The 22,189-nt window shown below is 40.4% G+C and overlaps 1 protein-coding gene across 1 annotated transcript in view; it reads left to right on the top strand.

Moving 5' to 3' along the window:
• LOC145399866 (obscurin-like) overlaps nucleotides 1-22,189 on the top strand; it is a 146,773-nt gene that overhangs the window by 107,975 nt on the left and 16,609 nt on the right. The window lies entirely within an intron of this gene.

The raw sequence follows: 22,189 nt of genomic DNA, 5'->3' as shown, positions 1-22,189 counted from the left end.
GAGAGGGGGGGGGGGGAAGGACAAGAAGACACAGAGACAAAAAGACAAAGAGACGGACAAACAGGCAGACAAAAAGAAAGAAAAAAAAAGGAAATTAATGTACCCTTTCCCTAAACTGAGTAAGTGGGCAAGACCAGGAAGTCCACACTAATAATAAAAGCTATCTCATCGCCTGTAACAGGACGACACACTTTAATTAACTGCTAGAATCCAGTGCTACATGACGGCACTTTCACACAATATAAGTTAATGAGAGAGAGAGAGAGAGAGAGAGAGAGAGAGAGAGGAAGAGCTGCAGGCCTGTTTCATCTCATTTTATGGTAAGTAAATAGTCGTTGTAGTGGTAAATTCTCTACCTTTTTTATTTAATTACTGATTTTTTTTTAAGAACTAAAACCTTTTGTGGTCTTTGATGTACGGTTGTAGTCAAATGTGTCTCGACACGTCTAGCAGTGTCTGTCAGTCCCGAAAGTTTTGTTTTTTCCACCTTAGAATTTCCCGCTTTCTCGGCAAGACGTCGATGAAAAAGTAGTAATGATTGGTCAGTAGCAAGTGATCAAGTATGTTAGCAGTTCTTGATAATATTCATATAATAGTTTCAGTACTGTTAACATACTACAATTGTATGGGACACTAGAGACAACAATAACAAAAGGGTAAACGTTATGCATATCTCCTTACGTTAATGTATCTTGCTTTAAACTACCTGGGAAAGATCGGAACATTGTGACGTGGTAACAAATATTTGTAGGAGTACCTTAGCTCCGCCTCACAGCTTTTCATTACATATGATGATCAGATATCGATATTAGCTGTACATACTAGAGTTTTAATAATGTTTTTCTTGAGAGAGAGAGAGAGAAAAAAAAAAACACATTTAAGAAGCTCATGACGCTTCGAAACAGATGGAATGTGTAAGGATGTTCGACCTAAGTAATGTGATATATTTGTAAGTGACATGTTTAACTGTCGTTCACATATAAGCCAAAGAACTATGAACACTGATAATTATGAACACCGGGCCATGGTCAAGAAGAAGTACCAAATCAAATAATAATGATAGGATTAAATGGGCAAGATTGATGTTTAATCAATTTTTTTCTACTCAGTAATCCTGGGTTCCATACCAACTGCCGCAAGACTGGCCTGCGGTGGCTTCCATTCTGTTTATTCTGAAGTGCTTTATGGCAGCTGATGCCAAGCGCAGTGGATTATATACCATCTCTGCATCACGTTGATCGCAAGGTATTAATCAGTGAAGAGTTATGTATTATACATGGAAACGCAGTGAAACCAGTCAGTTCTAGAAAGATCAGTTTCACACCATAATTCATACACCTATACTGCAGTGATAGTACAAAAGTATGCTGTTTGATATTACGGTCCTGGGGCTGGATGCACTAACGCAGATGCGGTCCCGACGGGCGGGGAAAAAGCGAACAGTGTCGGATGTTGGTATGCGCTAAACACTTTCGGAGACCTTACGGAAGCCGGAATTGCGATGGCTGAAAAGAGTGGGCCTGACCACCCTTAACGTCTCCCGTATCTTTCAGCCACCTGGAAATAAACTGAATTAAGCATTCTCCCTTGTGTAAACGAATTATTTCACTCTACTGGGTAGTATATAGAGACGCTATTGAACAATATACAGTGAGGTGTATTGTACATTAGTGTAAATTACTTGTTTCAGTATTAGTGTTCATTAGTGTTCTACTGTATTATGTGTACATTAATGCTGTACAGTTTTTGGTGTACATTAGTGTTGTATAGTACTACTGAGTACATTATTGTTTTACAATATTAAAGTATGCTTTAAGTTTGTACAAAATTATAGTGTGCATTGATGTTGTAGCCTAAAGTAGTATACAGTAATGTTACTGTGTATTGTTGTGAAAGGTGTAGTGCTGTACAGTAGTATAATGTGTTGTGTTGTACAGTACATTAGTGAACACTATCAGGACAAGGTCCTCTTGGAGAATAGCCTAATAAGTCAAGCCCCTAGAACAAAACCCCTTTCTAAGCTATTGTTTCAAGATAGGTTGGGTTAGGTAGTTAGGTTTCATTAGGTTAATTTTTGTTAGGTTAGGTTTGTTTATATGTGGATTGGGGTGTGGTAAGGTTAGCATAGATTAACTTAGGCCAGTTGAAGGTTGGGTTACGTTAAGTTAGTCTAAGAATTAGGCTAGGTTAGGTTAGTCTAGATTTAGGTTAGAATAGGTTACTTTTTGTTAGGTAAGGTATGTTTATTTTTGGACTGAGTTATGGTAAGGTAAGCTTTGTTAAACTTAGGCTAATTTAAGGTTAGGTTTGTGTTGGGTGAGATTAGGTTAGTTTAAGAATTAGGTTAAGCTTTGGTTAATTTTAGGTTTGACTGGATTATTTTAAACTCAGGTTATTTAAGTCAGGTTAGTTCATTTTTGGAATGGGGTAGGTTAAAATTAGGGTAATGCTAGTTTAGGGTAATATTGAGTTAGCAAATGTTAGTTTAAGCTGGGGGATGCGGGCACGGGAATTTTGACATGTCAAGGGGGAAAATAATTAAAAAGGCCAAAACGATCATAAAAACCTGTTATGTACTGGTTAGATTTGATGGCTTGTGGCTTTTGATATGTGCTTTTTTTAAGAGTAAAGACAAAAGTTGGATCCTCATATAATTGTTATGCCCACATAAAAGTACAAAATCTTTATAATATTCCCAGAACATACTAAAAATTTCCATAAAACAACTAAATTCTATGCCATAAGATTTTAAAATTAACTCTTGAGTATTTACTTATTCAAAGTAACTCCCAAGGAGGGATGGAATCTCCTCTTAGAAGTTAGAGAGGAATCATCCGGTATTTTCTGGCAAAAGCGAGGAATGACCAAGAATAGTTTGTGAATCTCTGACAAAGGTTAAATAAATTGAGTTTGGTACATCAGGCAAAGATTAGTATTTTCTGTTGGCTGAGGGTGGCTTGTTCGATGTGGTTGTTATTTTTGTTCAGCTAAGTTTGTTAGGTTAGGTTATTTAGGTAGGTAAAGTTAGGTTGTTAGGTACGCTTGTTCTGTTAAGGTTAGGTTAGGTTAGGTTGGGTTAGGATTGGCTAGCTTAGCTTAGGTTGTTCAGTTACCTAAGGTCAGGTTATTTTAGGTTGTTAGGTCAGGATAGGTTACTGTTAAACATATACCGGTATGAGAAATAATACGCAAAATAATTTTCTTTGCTGTAACTCTTAACTCAGGGAGTTCTGTTCTAGGGAATTTTGTTCGACATATACTGTCATGTACAGTAGTGTACAGTGTACACCATTGTCAGTTTCGTTATATACAGCGCACATTACCGTCGTAGTAGTGCTGTACAGCTATAATGATAAATATACGAGTAATTCGGTCTGGGCAGTATACTGAAAGTAATGTACATTTTTGTATAGTAATAGTAATGTACTGTACAGCTGCACAACATGCAGTATTAATTATGCTGGTAATAATGTGAGTGATGTTTTCTCACTACACTTCTCAAACTGACGAACACTTCATATATTTCATTTAAAAGTGGGAGGGCCTGTCGGCCTGTCACCCTATTTTGTTTTTGAGTTCTCGTCAGCTGAGAATGTCTCCTAACACGATGATTGGCTTGAGCTTTTAGACAGAGAAGCATCCTGCATTGTGATTGGACAAAGAGATCATCAGCTGAACGGGGAAAAATTCCCTAATACATAGCGAGTTTTCCCCGCCCTCAGCCTTGCGGTCACCGTACGATGGCAAAACGCCAACCATCGTACGGGGACTGCAGCGCCGGCGCCCATAAGGGGACCTTACAGGAAAGCAATAGTGCATCCGCCCCCTGGAATCCAGCTCATGTCCGTCTGTCCTGTAGTCCGTCAGACTTGAACTCACCCAGATGTAAGTCTTGTTCCTGCAGCTTCGATGTGTTATAATATTAATTATTTTTTAGATCATATTCTCAATTAAAAGCGGGGATATGCAAAATATGGGACCTGCCAAATTCTGTTAGCTGTTTCATGTTTGCTTTATTTTTACCAGAGTGTATTCGTGCAGTTACTGAGGCAGAGCTACTGTACTCCTACAAATACTCGTTACCATGTCACAATGTTCCTATCGTTCCCAAGTAATTTAAAGCAAGATGCATCAACGCACGGAGGAAAGCATAGTGTTTACCCTCTTATTATTGTTGTCTATAGTTTACCATACAAATGTAGTACATTATGTTAACAGTACTGAAACGTCTAGTATATGAATATTATTAACAATTGCTAAAGTACTTGATCACTTGCTAGTGATCAGTCATTACAGCTTTTCCATCGATGTCTTGCCGAGAAATTGGGAAATTCTAAGGTGGAAAATAAACTTTCGGAATTGCCAGACACTGCTAGAAGTGTCAAGAACATTTTGCCGACGACTGTACATTACAGCAAAACCCTGTGCACAGGAAAAAGTGCTGCATTTTGAATCCCCAACCGTCATGGCAAAAATCGCTTGTTTAGTCGTCTGGCCAGAGCACACATGCATACTTCCATGCGAATATTTCCATATGTCTCGTGACTTTCAAAAGTAGTTATGTACACCCTCCCCAAAAAGTATCAGCACTCTTACAGCACGTATCATTCTGAAACATGGATGAAGCATTGTGATATATGGGGCATCCTGTAATTATATGTACAAATATTATAATTGGTAATTACCGGTATTTGAACTCAAAATTTCGAAAATATTCACTTACTGGGTGATATATGTTTTGAGGCACCACATTTATAGACCTATGTTTTGTCTGCAGAAGTTGCTCATTGTCACAACCATAGTACCCGAAGAAGCCGACACTTTTTTCAGAGGGTGTACATGATACTGATTTTAGAATCAAGGGTTACGTTGGTCTTTTTTCATTTCAAACTGTTAATTACAAGTTCAGACACTTAGGTGAGCTTGATTGCATCCGAGCTCTACTATTTACAGCAGAAATAGTATAGAGTAGTAGGAGAGTGCATATTGCTACATCCCTGTCCCACACTGCCACAGGCTACAACAGCAGTAGTGCAGTACAGGAAGGACATTGCCCAGTGAGTTGTTCTTCCTATGGTCAGCCTTCAGGTGTACAGTACACAGGATCAGCTCAGGCGTCGTAAATAAACACTGGCTTCTTAAGTTCACTGTCTTTATTTTCCAAGTAATTACACTTAATGCTTTCGAACTTCACTGTTATTACACGCACTGGAGCTACACAAACTTTACTAACTGCAATCACACTTAATGCTTGACACAACACTTCACTATTTTCACAAGTACCAATGATACACAAACTTCACTGACACTGCACTTCACTTAAACTCAATTGAAAACCGACTGAACTTCACTAAAACTGATCTGAAAACCAACTGAACTTGCTCTAGTCTCTTCCCCATCCTTATATAAGCTTCCTTCCTTCTCCAACATTCTAGGATGTGCAAGTCCTGTACCTGCCCCTAGCAACAACAGTTACCAACTCGGAGACAACCAAAACATGCCAGAGTTTTCTTACATTACATAACACTGTAAATTATTTAGCATACTGGCTTAAATTAGATAATTAACAAGCAATCACATAAGTAAAACATTATAGAGAAAGAAGCACGAATATTAATGCATAACTTACGAAACAACTACGCTAACAAACAGTAGGCAAACTGGCAACTCTGACTCGTACCGGAACCTACGGTAAACGTTGAGAAGCCTCAAGAAGCTCTTTCACTACCTAAATGCCAAATCTCACTTCTTAACACTGCCCCTTCCCTAGTCCTTTGTCATCCCGACAAAACTACACAGTATATACAAGCATAAACCTTAACCCTGATGAAACATCTAACTATATACAAAATAATCCTTCAACTTACCAGGTCTTCTTCTGTTACATTTCCGACGACATCCTTGCTCCTCCTCACGGCCCACTCCTCCAGGAAGGTCTTGGTCCCCTTCCTGATTCACTTCTTCTCTTGGGAAACTGTCACCATCCTCTTGCAGTTCAGCTCCTTGGTCCTCCTCAACATCCTCGGCTGTGGGAGAGCACGATTCCTCAGAGACGTCCCAGATGTACTGTCCTGGCCCATGGTACTGCCACAGACGATTCACGTGTACCACCTTTGGGCGAGACTTCCTGCCTCCCTGAATCCGATACGTTAGGTCTGATAGGTGGTCCAACCAGTGTAAGGCCCATCTCATGAGCTCTGCAGCTTCAATGACTGTCCCTTTTATCACTGAGGATCATATAACCAAACTTGGTCACCATCCTTGAAGCCCACCCCACTTGCCTTGGTATCATACTTGCACTTCATCACCTCTCCTGAAACTTGAGAGCTACTCGCACTTGATGATGTACCTCAGCCAGCCTTTCCTGAAGGTCCTTTGCATTGCCAGTAGTGTCTGTAGGCAGCTCTTCACCAAGTGGTCTTCCCATTAATAAGTCAACAGGCAGGCATAACTCATGGCCCAACATCAGTTTTGCTGGTTTGTAGCCGGTAGATTCATGGGATGCAGACAGATATGCCATCGGCAACACAGGTAATTTCTGATCCCATTCTGTTTGTCCATCTACGCAGTACTTGGCCAGTTCTTGACCTAGGGTCCAGTTGAATTTCTCCACCATCCCGTCTGACTGTGGCCTTAGTGGGGTCGTCCTGGTCTTCTTGATCCCCAACAACTTCCAGCACTCACGGAACACAGCAGACTCGAAGTTTCTACCCTGGTCTGAATGTAGCTCTTGTGGCATTCCAAAACGACAGAAAAATTGGTCAGCCAACACCTGATCAACAGTCTCAGCCTCTTGGTCGGTGATGGCATAGGTTTCTAGCCACTTTGTGAAGTAGTACATGGCAACACGTATATACTGGTTTCCTCTTTCAGTGAGTGGCAAAGGTCCAGCATTGTCCACAGCGACTCTTTCCATCGGTGCACCCACTTGGTACAGCTGAAGAGGGGTGCAGTCACGTTTCTTGGGTCCCTTCTTGTCACAACACACATCACAGGCCCAACGCCACTCTTCAACATCCTGGTGCATGCCAATCCAGTAGAACCCCTGTCGCAGGTGGCTTAGAGTTTTGTTCACTCCCAGGTGCCCACTAGAGATCTGGTTATGGGACTCATCCAAGATCTCGGACCTGATCTACTTCGGAACCACCAGTTGCCAATATTTGCTGAGGTCTTCAAGTATCTCCTTCTGACACTCCAGTAGTCGATTATTCAGACGAAGAAGGTCCCACTAAATCCAGTAGCTCTTGGTCACAGGGCTTAACCTGGAAAATTCTTCCCAAGATGATTGCACTGTACTGTACTTCACTGCAGCCACTCTAACACTGGTTGCAAATCTGCATCCTCCATCTGCATCCTCTCCTCTATGGACATCTGGCCCAGAATTTCCATTGCAAGACCCTTGAGACTCATACTCTCAGGCTTGGCATCTACCTCCTCCTTAAGCTGTTGCTGTTCTTCCTTCATTTCCGCAATGAAAGCATCTAGCTGTCCTTGCATCCTCAGTTGTAATTCCCTCTGTTGCTCCTCTGGTGCCTCTTGAAGTTATTCATATCATTCTTTTGTTCTTCACTTTGTGCCTCTAGTTGTTCACTCTGGCTTCAATTGTGCACTTTGTCCCTGTAATCGTTCCTTGAGTTCTTTCTGTCCTTCAGTCTGTGCCTGTAATTACTGTTTGAGTTCTTTAGTTTGTGCCTGTAATTGTTCTTTGAGTTCTTTACTTTATGCCTGTAATAGTTCTTTGAGTTCTTTCTGTCCTTCATTCAGTGCCTTGATGAATTGCTGCCAATGACACCTCATCCTCCTGCCCTGCTCGGGATCTTGTCTGCACACCCCCTTGCTCGATGTCGAAGATTAGATTTACTGCAGCACGTTCTAAAAATCCACACTCCTGACACCAGTGTTACATCCCCGTCCCCACACTGCCACAGGCTCCAGCAGCAGTAGTACAGTACAGGAAGGACATTGCCCAGTGAGTTGTACTTCCTATGGACAGCCTTCAGGTGTACAGTACACAGGATCAGCTCAGGCATCATAAATGAACACTGGCTTCTTAAGTTCACTGTCTTTATTTTCCAGGTAATTAGATCTAATGCTTTCCAACTGCACATCGCTGTTTTCACAAGCACTGGAGCTATACAAACTTTATTAACTGCAGTCACACTTAATGCTCGACAACAACAGTTCACTCATTTTCACAAGTACCGATGATACACAAACGTACACTGCACTGCACTGCACTATGCTCAAACTCAACTGAAAACCAACTGAACTTCACTCAAATTGAACTGAAAATTGACTGAACTTGCTCTGTTCTCTTTCCCATCCTTATATAAGCTTCCTTCCTTCTCCAACATTCTAGGATGTGCTAGTCCTGTACCTGCCCCCAGCAACAACAGTTACCAACTCGGAGACAACCAAAACATGCCAGAGTTTTCTTACATTACATAACACTGTAAATTATCTAGCATACTGGCTTAAATTTGATAATTAACAAGAAGTCACATAAATAATACATTACAGAGGAAAAAGCACGAATATTAATGCATAATTTATGAAACAACTACTCTCTCAAACAGCAGGCAAGCTGGCAACTCTGACTCGTGCCGGAACCTACGGTTAATGTCGAGAAACGTTGAGAAGCTCTTTGACTACCTAACTGGCGAATCTCGCTTCTTAACAATATTAACGAAGTGGCATCCATGGTTCCTGAAAAAGGAATGGAATGGGGCATTTTTCAATATGACATAAATAGGGGAACCCTTTGGTGACAACCTTAGAGTTCGTGACAACGAGCCTGTTGGTGGAGGGCAGTGCGTAAATACCCTTGCAGCAAAATCCACACAGAGACCCTGGGCACTAATGGGTTAGAGATTGACATAAACATGTTTTTAAAGACCAGTTGTCTTCCATGATCATTTAAAAAGAACAGAATAGGGTATTTTCGTCAGTTAATAAAATGGGGAACCCATATGAACCCGACCTATGAACTTAATGACTATGACCAGACTAGAGATGGATGGTTAAGCTAAGTACCCTCCCAGCAAAATCCATACACAGGGACCTTGGGCACTAATAAGCTAAGTGGGTTTCTAGATAAAACGAGTCCGGATTATGCTGGCTTTATTTTACCTGGCTTCAGTTGGCCTACAGTCACTCACCCAAGGCATGAATGAAAAAGTTTTTAATAACTATGTTTTAAGTAAAAGTTTTTCCATCCTTTGCATCATTAATTATTTCACCTGAAGAAATTATGAGATATGTACGACGACATGGCATTCATGATGTTTATTAGACAGTAGTAACTGAAGTCACGACCCAAGGCTTTTCTGTATTTGAACGCAGTAGACTGCAGGCTGAAATTACCCTTCTCCTGCAGTACAGCACCCCCTTTTCGGAAAATAAGGAGGGAACCTATTAGATATTCTATTTGTCTATTTATAGCCAGACGCCTTAATCCCGCAAAGGGTGGCCGCGTACAAAAAGCCTCCAAGTCGCTCTGTCACCCACCATTTGACTGCCCCTTCCCCCAGCTCACTCCCCTCCTCCCTCATATACCTTATCCCTCCACCCCACCTTCAGTCTCCCCTTCCCCCTCCCCCTCCCTCCCTCCACTTCACCTACACACACCCAATTAGTCAGTACTTCATTCCCAATTTTTCCACATATCCAAACCACCTCAATGTATTCCCCTAATTTTCTCAGTTACATCCACATCCACCCCACAACGTTCTTTCACTTCTTCATTCGTCAATCTGTCCCTCCATGTCACTCCACACGCTCCTCTCAAGTAACTCATTTCCACTGCTGTCGCTCTTGAGTTGTTCCCCTTTAGCAAGGTCCACGCCTCACTTCCATACGTCAGGGTACGGATCACAATATTATCATGCAGTGACTTCTTAACTTCCCTACTCACCTCCCTGTTTCTCATCACCTCTTTCAGTGAACCAACTACCTTCCTTCCTTGCTGTAACCTTTCAAGCACTTCATCCCCAAACCTTCCATCACACTACCCAAGTACGTGAATGCACTCACATATTACTTTTTAACACTTTAATGATCAATTATACACCTGGCAGACATTATCTTGGTGCGGCGTTACCGAAGTATGCTAAAATAATTACACAATTTCCTAAGACGGTTGCATACCCCAAGCATTTCAGTATTTGGTATATATATATGTATGTATGTATGTAGAGAGAGAGAGAAAAAAAAAAAAAAAAGAGAAAAAAAAAATATTCTCATGTCTTTCCAGCTCACTGGCTCATTGTTCAGTACCTCTGTGACGATGCTGCGTCAGGATGAATAAGTTCATTTCTCTGAAGTCCCAACCTAATGCAGTTGTCTGTTTCTGTGCAGAATTAATTAAGATTCCTTTTGACGCCTTAACTCGAGTTTAATAATTCTTTGCTTAACCCCATTAATTTGGTGAAGTCTCCATTACTTTTCCCCTCCACTTGACAAAGTCAGAGGAGGGTAATGTTATGACTGCTGTCCGTCCGTATAGTTGGGCTGCTGGGCGTAGAGATTTTCGTTTCCAGAGCAAATCTCTGAAATTATTAACTATAGTCATGATTTTTCACATAGTTGCATGTTTTATACCGAACCAGTGCCTTTTGATAGAATGCCGTGTTTTAAGTACTTTTTTTTTTTACTACCCGTCATCTGTGAGCCAGGCAGACTGTAATAATAATGTTAAGATGAAAACATGACTTTAATAATATTCTATTCAGCCTGGATGACTCCCAATGCTGCCTGAGTGACATTTGAACTCAAGTTGTGACTCTAAACAACTTTTATTAATAACTTTTCCTTCTACAATCAATACTTTCTGAGATTTGAGTTTTCGACCTAGGCAGACACACACAGATACATATCTTACAAAAATAATGACCATCGACTTCGTCTACCTGGCTCAAAAAAAAATAATAATAATAATTCAATGCGACCTGAGCGAGTAATCGCAAGCCACAAATAAAATATTATTCACTACAGTCAAGAAAATTCGCAGAGTTGTTTCTGACAGCGAACTGGTGCCTTTTCATAGGTAGAATGCTGTGTAGTTTTTAAATAATGAGAAAGCAAAAAAAAAAAAAAAAAAAAAAAAAAATCTCTGAGATTCCAATGTGCTGTCTCTGTGTTATAAGGAGGAGCGGGTGGGAGGGAGCCGTTTCGCGCTTGGTTAGTTGTGCTGGGAAGTGGGGGATATGTGCTTGGTCAGATGGAGGATTGGAAGAGCGTAGCGTTAATGATGTTGACAGCGGTAGTGGTGGTACTGATGGTATTGGTGGTGGTGACGATGATGATGACGATGGTGGTGGTGGTGGTGGTGATGATGATGTTCGTGGTAGTGATGATGGTGACGGTGGTGTCAATGATGATGGTGGTGTTTTTTTACTTATTACACTTCCCTATTTCATATCACTGACTTTATTAAATTTCAATGTTTCTGTGTTATATAGAGGGAAGGAGGTGAGGACAGTTATGCGCTTGGTTAGGTGTGCAGGGAGGTGGGGGATATGTGCTGATCAGATGGAACCAGCAGCATAGCGCTGCCTATGCTTATTTGTTCTTGCTAATTTTGAAGCCGTTATTCACGCTAGAAGAGGCATTTCGAATTGGAAGGGCTAGATCAAACCTTCATTATTTTTTTCAGTACAAGAAACCTTTTCCAGCTTCAAGTAAGTCATCTTGAGTAGCAGGGATATACGGAAATAATATTCATCGTAGTGAAGGGGTTGATTATATTTGAATTTAATGACTCTAATGTCACCCCTAACAACGATGATACTTAGCTTTGTTGCTTCTACCAGACGATTTCATTAATCTTAGGAAGGGCAGTCTGTTTGTGATGGGGTTGCTGGAAACTCAAACCTTATTACAAGTTAAAAAAAAAAAAAAAAAAGCAAGAGAAGAAAGCGATTAGTCTTGGAAAACCAAGTGTTATCGTAGGCTTGTGTGTGTGTGTGTGTGTGTGTGTGTGTGTGCCGGGTGGGATGGAGTGGAAAGATGCATTTGGTGTATCTCCTTTCAACTACCGGCTTGCAGAGGTGAAAACTCTTTTGTCCAAAATTCACCCCCTCCCCCTCCCTTAATTTACTTATACATTCAATACATAAAAACAAGGGTCTGGAGCAGTGGTCCTCAACCTTTTCCATTCCGCGTCTCCCCAAATAAAATTCGGTATCATTCGTGGCTCCCCTCTGTATCTTTCTTTAACCCCTCCATCGCAGTGACTCCGGAGTTTTATGTGCACCCCACGCCGACGCCAGGGTCATTTTCTGAAGTTTCGATTTTTTTTTTCTTGCCATACTGAAGAGACATGTCTCTTTTTAGAAACTAAGAAACAGAGGAGGGGGTCCCTAGTCCCTTCACCCAACTTTAGGGGAGAGAGGGGATGCGTGGATTAGGTATTTTCTGTGAGACAGGTGTGTGAAAAGTATTTAGCGAAAGGTAAGGATGTGTTTTGGGCGTTCATGGATTTAGAGAAAGCATATGATAGAATTGATAGGGAGGCTTTGTGGACTGTTTTAAGATTGTATGGACTTGATGGTAGGTTACTAAAAGGGGTGAAAAGTTTTTATGTAATTAGTAGAGTGTGTGTAAGAGTGGGAAATACTGTGAGTGATTGGTTTCCTGTGAGAGTGGGGCTGATGCAGGGATGTGTGATGTCGCCTTGGTTGTTTAATATTTATATGGATGGGGTTGTAACACAGGTGAATGCAAGAGTGTTAGGTGGAGGTCTGAGTCTGGTGAATGCTGATGGTAGAGAGTGGAATCTGAAGCAGCTGCTGTTTGCAGATGATACTGCACTGGTGGCTGATTCAGAGGAGAGATTGAGACTGTTGGTAGAGGAGTTTGGAAGGGTGTGTGAAAGGAGGATTTTGAAAGTATATGAGAATAGGAGTAAAGTGATGAAGTGTACGAGGTTGGTAGATGGTAGTAGGATGAATATAGTTTTGAATGGTGAGTTGCTTGAGGAGGTAGAGTGTTTTAAATATTTAGGGTCACATGTTGCTGTGTATGAAAGAATAGATGTAGAAGTGAAGTTTAGAATGAATGAAGTAGGAAAGGTGCTGGGAGGAATGGAAAAAAGTGTTAAGATGTCATTCGCTTAGAACTGGTGTAAAGAGAATGCTGTATGAGGGTGTTATGGTACCGACTGCATTGTATGGGGCTGAAACATAGAATATGGGTGTAGAAGAGAGGAAAAGTTTGAATGCAATGGAGATGAGGTGTCCAAGGAGTATGTGTGTGGAGTGACGTGTATGGATCAAGTGAGAAATGATGAAGTGCGAAGGAGACCTTGAGTTGTTCGGGAGATGGCTGATCGAGTTGAGCAGAGGGTGTTGCAATGGTGTGGGCACATGGAGAGAATGGATAATGAGCGATTGGTGAAAAAATTAACTAGGTCTGATGTGAGAGGTATAAGGCTGAGAGGAAGACCACCAATAGGATGGATGGATACTGCGAAGAAAGTGTTGGATGTGAGAGGGATGTCTGTTGAGCAAGGAAGAGTGGCTGTGCATGAAAGAAATGAATGAAGAGAAATTGTGAAAGAATAAATGATGACGCAGCCCTGGGGGGATATTCTCCCGCATTTACAAATAAACTACCTCCCCTGCAAGTAAGAAGGAATGTTGCCTCCCTTGCATTATTTTACAGATATTTTTATGGCAAATGCTCAGACGAAGTTGCGTTCATGATGCCACCTCTCCATGCCTTCCCTCGTGCTACACGGGCATCTGGTAGTGTTCATGACTGGAATGTCACTCAGCCATATTGCAGAACTTCTGCCTATCAGAATTCTTTCATTCCCCGAAATGCATCTATCTGGAACTTGCTTCCCCAGAGTTGTTTCCCTTCAAATTTCAACCCACAGCTGTTCAAGTCTAACTGTTACAGATATTTTATGAATACCTGTAGAGGACACCAGAAATCTGGTGTATGGATTATTTTTTTTATTTATTTGTTTTTCCTTCCTGTGTTGTTATTTAAAAAAAAAAATTGTCTGATCAGCTGATCAGTTCAGGTGCGGGTAAGGGGATGGGTCTGTTATCATGTGGCAGGGGTAAACCAGCTCTGCTGTCAGGCCCTGCTGCAGATGTCACTGACTGCATTGTGCAGTTGACCCTCGTGCGGTGTGGTGAGGTGAGGATCTGTCCCTTCTCCCCTTTGGGGCTAAGATGCGAATGAATGTGTTTGAGTGGATGAGTAAATTGGGAGTGTGTCGTCCTGTCTCTGCTCCCTCCCTTTTCTTTGGGGAAGCAACCTAGGTATATAGATAGATAGATTGAAGTTCAGACGCACCTAAGAGTGTAAATCCCAGCTTCCTAGACCCATTCTATGGTTTGCAATGGAGCGCAAAAGTTGCAGAAATATCGGCAACCGATATTCGCTGCCGAGAGGTGCTGCCACGTTGCAGCATCGCACGTGTTGTTATATATATATATATATTTTTTATCCCTAAAACAATGTGAATGGCGCTGAAATGCTGTGCATATATTAGATACGCTGATATCGAATGATTTCAGTACATATGTTAGGACTGGCTAAAAAAAAAATATGAATATTTTTTCACTCTTTTTATATAAAGTATGTTTATGGTAGTGCCAAGTTATTTTTTAGGTTATCGGTGTGCCCATGCTTGGAAAAGGGAAGGAATGGGTTGAATTTTCAGTCCTAAATGCGAAAATTGCCAGTCCCCCGAGGCTAGGCTCTCCCACGAGAAATGAAAATGGAGGGTTAGATCCAATTAGCAAAAGGAAGTTAAGTCGCACCCTGCCGCTCCCACACCACGTGCATGGGTAAAAATAGAATCTTAATGGAGTTTCAAAACTACGAATAAATCTAATTATTACTAATACAGAGACATAGCAGAAATAAATACGTTTACAGGTGGGGGAAAACATATTTTTTCCGTAATAACACATTCTCCTTTCTCTATCATTTTACCTTGTTATTTTCGCAATATATGTTGCTGCCTGTCTGTCGTGAGTGTGGGAAAAGTATGACAATTTCTGCCTGGGTAAGGAAAAAGGGTACAGCTGGATGTTTCACAACACTTTACACATCAGAATTGCGAGACGACCTGCCATTTACCCCTCGCATGAGCTGATTAGTAGGAAGGGAAAGAAGTTTTCACCCACGAAAGTATACGTGAACACAGAAAACTATCCTGTTATGCTGGTAAAAGGCAAAGAATATGTTAAATGATTCAAAACAGTGCAACAAACCAGAACAAATAGGTAAAGATACCAAACAAAAATATTTTTTTTTTTTTGTCTTTTTTGTTTATGCCTGTTTTTATTTTTATAATCGTAAACTGGGTGGTTGTGTGAGTTTTGCAAGGGAAGAAAAAGATATTTTCTGCCTGGGTCGAGATAATGGATGTAACTATGTGCGTTGGCCACGAGCGAAAAAATCGTACAACCACTCGTCACAGCTGCAGGTGGCGAACTGACAGTGACAGATAAGGTGTGAGAGGCGTGAAGGTCAGTCTCATGTCCCAGATGTTTGTTCACTTCCCAAAAGTTTTCACAGTTTTCAATAAGTCGCACTGCATCGAATTAAACCAGTACAACAAACCTGAGCAAATAGGTAAAGATACCAAGACAGAAATGTATTTTTCACTTATCATGTCTTTGTCATTTGTGTCAATATTATTTCATAATCATAAACAGGTGGTTGTGTGTGTTTTGCAAGAGAGGACAAAGATGATATTTTCTGCCTTGGTCAAGATAATGGGTGTAGGTGTGCTTGTTTAGGCATGGCCAGGAGCGAAAAAATGGAAAATCCACTCATCACAGCAGCAGGCTCTGAACTGCTTGACGAGTTGTATGGGGGGAGTGTAGTGTAGGTCAGTCTGAAGACGTTCAGGATGTTTGTTCACTTCCCAAAAATTTTTGCAGTTTCTCATAGGCCACGCTCAAACGACGCCTGTGGCCATTTATCGGCTATACGTCATTCGATGCCTGCGGCCATTGAAGGGTTAAGGAAAGATGCAATCTTACTCGAGTGACTAAATCTCATATAGGAGACTGTAACAACTAGGGTAATTAAAAATATGCCCTTGGAGGTTGCATGTCAAAGAACGCCTGAAAAATAAATTGAAAATTCGGCAGTGTGCTTGAAATTTCATATTCTCTGACAACTGAAGTACCAGTGATTGGGTAACAGTAAGTGCACAAAAGAGATTATCTAACGCGTGGAACCAACTATGTTCTCCAGTTTGATTCTGAACATTTTGGAAAACTTCTCTTTGCAGAGATGGTGTGAGACAGGCTGACGAGACTGGCAGCAATATTTAGCCACCCAATTCACTGCTAATAGGGTAACCTTTCATTCTCACCCAAAACTGTCAAGTTTCTCACTGCACAATTGTCTGATGCAAAATGAAGCACATTGCGATACCAGACCTTTATCTTGCATTGCCTGCAAGTATGCTGTGTATGTGATGATTGACGGGAAAATGGCTATTCACAAATCTTGCCCCACGAAACTGACCGTCAAAAATCTGTCATCAGTTACTTCAGATACTCAGAATTACCCCATAGGTCCCCCCCCCAAAGTATCCCATTGGTCTAGTGGGTTAACCCAGCAACCTGATCACGCATTTCTTTTCTTCCCCCCCTTTTTTTTTTTTTTTCGGTCATCAAGCGATATTATTCACTAAAAGTTGGCAGTGAAGGATATCTCTAACTTCTCCAGTTCAGAGTCTCTATAAGTTAAATAAAGTCACCATGAAAAGTAGGAATAGAATTTTTAAAAAGGTGTCATAGGACGAAATATCGTAAGAAGTCTTTGGTGATTAAAACAAATATTCTCTTTGCTTTCTTGGGTGTATCAGTGAACTGCTGGAAATATCAGAGCTCATGTGAAACTATTCCTCCAGTGTGTCGACGAAGACAGTGTTCCATCCGTTACTCCAGCATCTGTCATTTGAATTTCTTGATGAATCTCTCTCTCTCTCTCTCTCTCTCTCTCTCTCTCTCTCTCTCTCTGATAATCCATTGTTTTAGTGGCATCAAAGACATATCCCATCGTGCTGATTAGACAATCCTGCTTTTCAGAGTTTGGGTTGCTTTGGCATCTGATACCTGTGATAATCTGACAGCGCCTTACTCCCATCCAAAGAGATTTAATTACTTGGGAGTGAGAATAGAGTCCTGGCAGCTTTTAAAATTTGGTCGGAAATATAAGAAAATCTTTTCAAACATCCATCCACTCATCCATCCAAAATTCAATCCTACGTTGCCCCATGAGGAGCTTAGGAGCAAAGCAAGTTGGTCCTGACATTTTAAATGAAAGTGACCAGCCTCACTCATCCCTGAGTGGCATTATGTGAACAATAAACCCTAACCACCCTTTGGATATAAACCATCACCGGCTTAATCCGAATGGAACGCCGTAATTACCCAGTGAACCACCAGGCGCCAAAATTTGGTTATATGGTTACCAACCAGCGTAGGAATTGGTTTCCTGGTGTACGTGAAACTATTTGGCTTGTCACTCACTGTAGAGTCACCCATAGGCAGAAGGAAGAGGAAAGAATGAAGGAAAGAAAAACAGAAGAAGGAATGTACAGTCACCCGTAGTCAGAAGGACAAGGAAAGAATGAAGTAAAGAAAGGGAGAAAAAGAAGGGCGGAAAGTAGGAAGGAGAAGAGGAAAGGGCAGACATCCGAGAGCAGCACTATATCGAGTGAGTGGATGGCGAGCGCCCCACCTACCACCAAAGATTCAATAAGAATATGAATAAAAGCAACCGAAAGTGCCTATTTTCTCCATAATATCACAATCACATTTAATTATGCACAGTGGGCTAAACTGTGACGTCACTTAGCTATCAGCGAAGCCAATTGTTTTAGGTGACTTAACGATTACAACAACCAGTCAGTGCATGGGACCTTTTAAACATATTATTGTATTGCATGTTACCATATATTTATTTTTATACCCAAGTAGGTACTATATTTTGTATGACCCAAGTAGGTACTATATTTTGTATGACGCGTGCGTTCGTGTGTGTGTGTGTATGTGTGTGTGTGTGTGTGTGTGTGTGTGTGTGTGTGTGTGTGTGTGTGTGTGTGTGTGTGAGCAGTATATACATTCTTTATTTGATTTAGCCAAATTTGGTGAAAGAGTTGCGGAACAACCAAGTGGCGTCTAGTGCTGTCAGTTTTACCTCCGCCAACGAAGTTCGAAAGAGGTTATGTCCGAGTTCTCACCCATAGCTGTCTGTCTATTTGTTTACAAGATATCTCAAAAAGGTATTATTGGTTTTCAAAGAAATGTACTGGATTAGTGGACAGTGGGTCAAAGAGCTGATTAGATCTTCAGGTAGACCTGAATACAGATGAAGGAATAGATTTTTTTTTTTTTTTTTTTTACGCTGACGGAGTTATACTCTCACTTACTGTATACTGTGCAACGGGACACACTGAGACCGTAAAAACATTCTTCTGGTAAGACTGACATTACAGCAGTAGATAATATCTACTGGTGTCTGCAGAGGTATGTGCTCATTAAGATCTTTATATTATTGTATGCTAGTGCTTGCCTGCAAAAAAAATTGTGGGACAAAATAATAGCGTTTATATCACAAAATATAATTATGAAAATACCATTATCTTCGTTTTTTTTTTTTTTTTCTGACACTCCCTGGACGTACCGTGACCTAATGCAGATAGAATTAGGCCAACATATATTACCATTTTCGTTAAAGAAACAAACACACAAACAGACATCTTCTCATGTCGCGTTTTTCGACAATTTCTCACCATAGCCCAGCGCGCGATCGCCACAATTTTTGTTTAGTAATTTTTCGACATAAACTGGACTTACCCGGACGTAATGCAAAAATAATTAGGTCAGTATTAACTACCATTCTCGTGAAAGAAACGAACATACGCACAGAAACACGCACACATATGCAGCTTCATTTAATGATTTACAGTAGATATTGTAGTATTCCTTTTACGTGATATACTGTCCTTCTCAGTGAATATTTTTAATTCCTGTTATAGATCTTCACTCCCAGATTCCGCAGTTTTCTAACCCTCGTCACATTTCCACCCACAGGTGAGAACTCTGCTGCCATGCAACACGATGCGTTGCCAAACATCGACAACGAGGAACCCGGACTCTCCTCCCCCACTTCTTCTTCCTCCAGCCTGTTCGCCCTTTCCCAGTTCCACCTTCCTCTCCTCTTCACCCTTTGTATTGTCTACAGTGCTTGGACAAGAGGATTATCAATAAACTTAAATTATTCCTTCAGCAGTGATTGGCAACACACGACTCCCTCTGTGAACATCGGACCAACCGTTTTGAAACTCATCTTCGAGTTATTAATATTCCCCCGCCAGGATATAACCTTTTTGAACATCACTAGTATATCACTTAACGAGCTGACTTTATTATTTCATGAACGTTTGAATATCTACAAGCCAAATAATCCTGTAATATTATATTTCCAGAAAATGTATTCTTTTGGGCTATTCAGATTTCATGTTAATAATTAAGAACACTGAATATGACAAATCCAGATGATGGAAAAGTTAACTCACTACAGTCGCATCTTTCTTAAATTGTTCTTCAAACGTCGGACGATTTTATTCAGAATCGGAAGGGTTTCGTAACAGAGGGATTAGATATGCCTTTAATCAATCCGTTCAATATGAGAAGATTTCCTAAACAAAAAATAATTATTTGGAGGTAGTAAGTATAAACAGAAGTGTCTGTGTTGAAAAGCTTTACCAGATCTATCTCATTGACATCTGTTTTAACTTACTGTACTTGCTTTTTAAAATAACCGGCAGAAGTGTATATATATATATATATATATATATATATATATATATATATATATATATATATATATATATATATATATATATATATATATATATAATGGAGAAAAATGGCGATTGATAATGCACACGAAATCTTTCCATCTGTCTGTCTGCCTACTTGTCTTTTACTTACAGTAGGGTCGTGTTCACACAGCAAGTGAATAATATTGCCCGGGGGTAGCAATTAATAATAATAATAATAATAAAGCAGTCGTTGTGGTTCGATAGTGTAGACTCTCATTTTGCCTCTGTATGTCTATTTGTCTGTCACCTCTTCCGTACAGGAGGGCCTCTCACCTACAATAAACTAAATAATATTTCGTTTGGCGGTACATATAACACAGGCAACAGTAGAGTCGATATCTTGTGTGATCGTCTGTACGCCTGTTTTTTTTTACCTGTTTATCTGTTTGTCGAACGGCTTGTTTCCCCAAGGTGGCGAGAACATGTAGTCTAATAGCTGCAAACTCTTAGCGGAAAAATTCCAGTCCAATTGCGAGTGATTTTGAAAAACTGATAAACATGCTGTAGCTGAAAGTTCTTATAATTTTTTCTATAAAATGTCAGAGGATTTCTAATGCTGTTTTGCATTCATATTTTGAATGTGACGTGTCCGACTCCGTTGACGTGTGTCCAACTCCTGATTCTGTACACATCTCCGGGCTAGACTGCATGGTTGTGAATAATATACTGCAACACCTTTGACTTATTATTGAAAGTAATATATCACTGACTTGCTTTTCTATGATGTTCTGTTCTTATGTTATACAATATAGGTTCTACAACTCGTACTGAGGATCGTGAGATGTTTCAATTTGTGAAGTATAGGTGTGAATTACCTCCCCATCAAGGGAGGTGGTGGTATTTGGGGGGGAGGGGAGGAGGAGAAGGGGAGGGAAGTTTGGAGTTGTGTCCGAAAACCATACCATTTTTGTCTCCGGGATCGTTTAGACCTGCATACTTTCTTTGTTCGAAACTGTGTTGTAATGTTTATATACGTAGAAATACTATGTTAAGATGGCAAAGACCGAGAAAAACGACTAATCGGACACGTTCACGTTTCTACCGGGACACAAATCCTGATCTTTGTATTACAATGTCTCCTTAGTCAAACCAAATACTGTATTAAAATGTGGTTTAGAATATATCTAATAAAATGTGACATCAGCATATATTTCTGAAGATTTATTTTAACCCTTGTGACCCCATCCCAGCAAGACTATGCCACCAACGTTGCCCTTCATGTTGGATATTTTGACGGGTGTGTGAAATGTTACTCCCGCCAAGCTCCCCTGAAAACCCCACTGGAACGTTGCCTTTTGACTTCATGCTTGAGCTGCTGTTCACCGAATGACCATAGGCTTTGTAGGAATGAAGTAAGAGACAAAAAATATCACAATTTGGAGAAAATTGAGACTGGGAGAAAATCATCAGCCAACAAATGAGATAGGTGATGCATCATCTCCAAACCTGTTAAAACAATTATGACATGAGCCTCCCTAGTATAAATTATCATTATTATCCATGACTGTAATTCTTCGGAACAAAATATACGAAAGTTTCCATTCACAGATTTTTAAAAGTTTGTGACAAGACTAACTTGGCATTACGTTTCGTCATGGTGCATTTTGCTTGTGAAAAATTCTTCAGTTAATATATTTTCTTTTAATGCAAGGAAGAAGGGAACCAAACGCCAGGAGCCCAAAAATTGCTCCCTCTAAAAAAAATAATAAAAATAAAAAAGTAGGCCAAATTTAAGATCTGTTCAATTTGGGATGCCCAGAGACACTGCGTTTGAAAGGCTGGAGATCATGGGCAGTAGGAAATACAGACACAGGAAGACAGTTCCTGAGCTGACATGTTGCATACATGAAGGACTGGAGGTAATGGTTAACTCTTAGATTAGAGAGCTGGATAAGAAAGGGATGAGAGTTTGTTGCTAGATGGGTGCTACACGCCCGCTGTATTGGTGTAGGGATGCAAGCAGACAGTTCAGAGGAGTAGTGACCATTGAAGTGGCGATAAAAGAGATAACGATGCAACAGTGCGACCAAGAGACATAGATTGAAGGGAGCCAGTAAGAGAAGAAGAGACCAAGGCTTGGACTGGATATTTTTTTTTTTAGATACTTTAGGTTTCCCTATGTAATGTGCACAGCTGGTGAAGTTCAAAAAGTATTTCATTTCTGAAACTTTCAAGTATATTATTAGGATGATTGTGATAAATTTTATTTAAAAAATATATACATACATTATACTGTATTACTGGTAGGTGATAATACCATTTTAACATATTGTTTATTAAATATTGCTTTAACTCTATCTTATTGTTATGATTAAC

The sequence above is a fragment of the Coenobita brevimanus genome, chromosome 50, assembly GCF_032717465.1.
Source record: "Coenobita brevimanus isolate Jiangsu-jjx chromosome 50, ASM3271746v2, whole genome shotgun sequence".
Lineage (NCBI taxonomy): Eukaryota > Metazoa > Arthropoda > Malacostraca > Decapoda > Coenobitidae > Coenobita > Coenobita brevimanus.
Note: the sequence above shows the minus strand (reverse complement) of the source record. Positions and strands in the feature narration are given on the sequence as shown.